Raw genomic sequence first — 3,908 nt, forward strand, 5'->3', positions numbered from 1 at the left:
CTATGTTTTAATAGCTTTTTTTATTTCAAACTGTATTTGGGGGATGGGGGTATAGTCAGGAGTTTCTCAAAAAGCAATTTGATGTCTTAGTTGCTTTTATCATTGCATAGAATGAAAGACAGAACAGAACAGGTAGGATGACAAAAGCAAAAACATGCACACAGAAAGGCAAAGATCCTATCCTATATAATAAAGAGCTAATATGCAAATGGTCATCATGCCCTCACGCTGTCACACCAGAACAGCTCAGACACTCAACACGGGGGAGAGAGGAATGGGGACCAGCCAGGCCCAAATGAGCTTGCAAGAGAGGAATGGGGACCAGCAAGGCACGAACAAGCTCATGAGAGAAGAATGGGGACCAGCCAGTCTGTGGCCTGGGAGAGTGACAAGCCGCATGCCCCACAGTCCCCATGGTCCCAGGCACCAGCGGCTGCACCTGCAGCCCAGGAGAGGAACAAGTCACCCACCTGGCAGTCCCGGGTGCCAGCGGCTGTGTCTGCACCTGTGGCCCAGGAGAGGGACAAGCCACCTGCCCCACAGTCCCGGGCTCCTGTGGCCAGCCCAGGCAAAGCCGGCCCAGGTCCTGAGTGCCTGCGGCTGACCAGAGGAGGGAATCCTGGGTCCCAGGTGCAGGGTGAGGCAGAGGTGGTTAAAGGCGATCAGGCCAGCAGGGGAGCAGTTAGGGGCAATCAGGCAGGAAGGCAGAGGTGGTTAGAGGTGATCAAGCAGGCAGGCAGGCGAGCAGTTAGGAGCCAGCGGTCCCAGATTGCGAGAGGCAGTTGGACATTCCCCAAGGGGTCCCGGATTGGAGATGGTGCAGGCAGGGCTGAGGGACCCCCCTCTCTGTGCATGAATTGTGTGCACCGGGCCTCTAGTTATATACAATCAATAGATACTAAATTAATATATTTGAAAATAATAATTGATTATACAAGGTGTTATCATTGGTATAAAAAAAAGAGAAAGCAAAGGCAAGAAAAGACACACCTAATCAAGCAAGACTTGTTTGCCTTGAATAATTTTCACATATATGAGTAAATAAATATGCATCATTTCCTACTAAAATGTTAAGCTATAAAGATATGTTTATTTATTTATGTTTAAAGTTGGCATTGCTCTACCACAAGCCTTTTTTTTTTTATGCATTCCTGAAAGCAGTAAAGCTGAATTAAAGTGAAAAAGTAGCCAGGTATAAATTATACCCCATCTCTTTAATACTAGATGAACAACCCCAAAGTCCCTCGTATAGAAATTCTCAGGGTAGCAATAACTTCTCTATTCAAGATGATCTCTTACACATGTGAGAAATCTTTTTAACTGTGTCAAGAGAACACCAAATTTAGGAGAACATTGCCACCTTTGAATCTTTCATTAAAAGGTAAGGTTCAACAACAAAACCCATCATAGTCTTGATTAAACTTGAATGCAATCTCCAGCCCAGCTCAAACCTGACTTGACTGTAGGCAGTGTTGATTTACTCCTGGCTGGGAGAGGGACAAGCCACATGCCCCACAGTCCCCATGGTCCCGGGCACCAGCGGCTGCACCTGCAGCCCAGGAGAGGAACAAGCCACCCACCCCACAGTCCCGGGTGCCAGCAGCTGTGTCTGCACCTGTGGTCCAGTAGAGGGACAAGCCACCTGCCCCATGGCTCCTGTGGCCATCCCAGGCAAAGCCAGCCCAGGTCCTGAGTTCCTGCAGCTGGCCAGAGGGAGGGAAGCCCGAGTTCCGGGTGCCTGCAACCAGCCAGAGGAGGGAATCCTGGGTCCCAGGTGCAGGGTGAGGCAGAGGTGGTTAAAGGCAATCAGGCCAGCAGGGGAGCAGTTAGGGGCAATCAGGCAGGAAGGCAGAGGTGGTTAGAGGTGATCAAGCAGGCAGGCAGGCGAGCAGTTAAAAACCAGTGGTCCCAGATTGCGAGAGGCAGTCGGACATTCCCCAAGGGGTCCCAGATTGGAGATGGTGCAGGCAGGGCTGAGGGACTCCCTCTCTGTGCATGAATTTTGTGCACCGGGCCTCTAGTTATATACAATCAATAGATACTAAATTAATATATTTGAAAATAATAATTGATTATACAAGGTGTTATCATTGGTATAAAAAAAAGAGAAAGCAAAGGCAAGAAAAGACACACCTAATCAAGCAAGTCTTGTTTGCCTTGAATAATTTTCACATATATGAGTAAATAAATATGCATCATTTCCTACTAAAATGTTAAGCTATAAAGATATGTTTATTTATTTATGTTTAAAGTTGGCATTGCTCTACCACAAGCCTTTTTTTTTTTATGCATTCCTGAAAGCAGTAAAGCTGAATTAAAGTGAAAAAGTAGCCAGGTATAAATTATACCCCATCTCTTTAATACTAGATGAACAACCCCAAAGTCCCTCGTATAGAAATTCTCAGGGTAGCAATAACTTCTCTATTCAAGATGATCTCTTACACATGTGAGAAATCTTTTTAACTGTGTCAAGAGAACACCAAATTTAGGAGAACATTGCCACCTTTGAATCTTTCATTAAAAGGTAAGGTTCAACAACAAAACCCATCATAGTCTTGATTAAACTTGAATGCAATCTCCAGCCCAGCTCAAACCTGACTTGACTGTAGGCAGTGTTGATTTACTCCTGGCTCTCCAGTAAAGCCTGAGATTTTATTTTAGGAATGATAAAGACAGGGCCTACTGATAACTGTTCTTAGTATTTACATCACTACCTATCAGGGTGACCTTGGCTATAACAGAACAGCTCAGATCTTGAGAAATGTACTAGTGTCAGATTGTTTTATTTTTGCAATTATCTGTTGGGGAGATGAGAGCAGAAACAGTAGATATTTCCACTGCAAATCATTCTGCGGCCAGAATGAGGAATTTTCTCCATATCGGGCCCAAAGGAGAGAGAGATCGCAGGAGAGGCGAGGGTCAGTTACACTGTCACAACTATGGATTACCCTCCCAGCCTAGGCCACACCCCACACTACCACCAGACCTGGCTAGAAGCACTGACAAGGAAGACAGAGACACCTTGTCGGGACCAGGCCAGGAAAGAACAGCAAGAGAGACAGGCTGACCTTTTGGAAACTAAGAGAGTCTGGTTCTCCCACAAGGTCTTACAAAAGGATAATTTCTGACTCATTCTCCTTGACCATGAGCACATCTTAGGGAAATGACTATATATACAGTCAATCCTCATTATTCACAATGGTTTTGTCCTATAAAGTGGCCATGAACACTGAATTGGCTAATAATACTGAGCCATTGCTCCTAGGAGAAATACAAGGTTAGCTTCCCGCAAGCCTCTGGCCACACTGTTTTCTTCAACCGGTCAATACATGACCTTGTTTTATGTGTGTTTCTGCTTAACGATGCCTTATTTCATATCTATTGCTGACTCATTAGCATTGAGCTCACATCCAACAGCACTATAATGTGTGCCTGAATGAAGTTTGTCACCGCATGTATTTTCTTGGTACAACGCATCGCAGCCTGCTCACACTTGAGCACTTCAGCACTACACGTAGGAGCAAATGGCAAAATTACACCGAAGAAGCATAGAAATGTGAGAACATGGCAGTAAATACCATGGAAAGGACACCTGCTTACAGAGAGATCTGAAATAAGAAGACAGAGTGACAGCTCTTTACACCTCGCTTGGGAAGGTGCTTGTCAGGTGACTCAATGTTTTTTGTTTTTAACCTTTTGTGCATTTCTGAGCACGGGGATAACAAATAAATTTTATCAATAGGTGAACCCACAAACACAGAATCCACGTGTTGGGGTCCAGCCCCAGCAGGTCCAGGGGTTCCCAAAGGTGTGGACGGAGTCGGCGAAGAAGGAATGACACAGAGACAGCCTTCAGTTGATCAGCAGCCTAGCCAGGATCTCCAGCCAAGTTCTGTGTTTATTGTCTT

This window comes from Myotis brandtii, unplaced genomic scaffold (genome assembly GCF_000412655.1).
Source record: "Myotis brandtii unplaced genomic scaffold, ASM41265v1 scaffold125, whole genome shotgun sequence".
In the NCBI taxonomy this organism is placed as follows: Eukaryota; Metazoa; Chordata; class Mammalia; order Chiroptera; family Vespertilionidae; genus Myotis; species Myotis brandtii.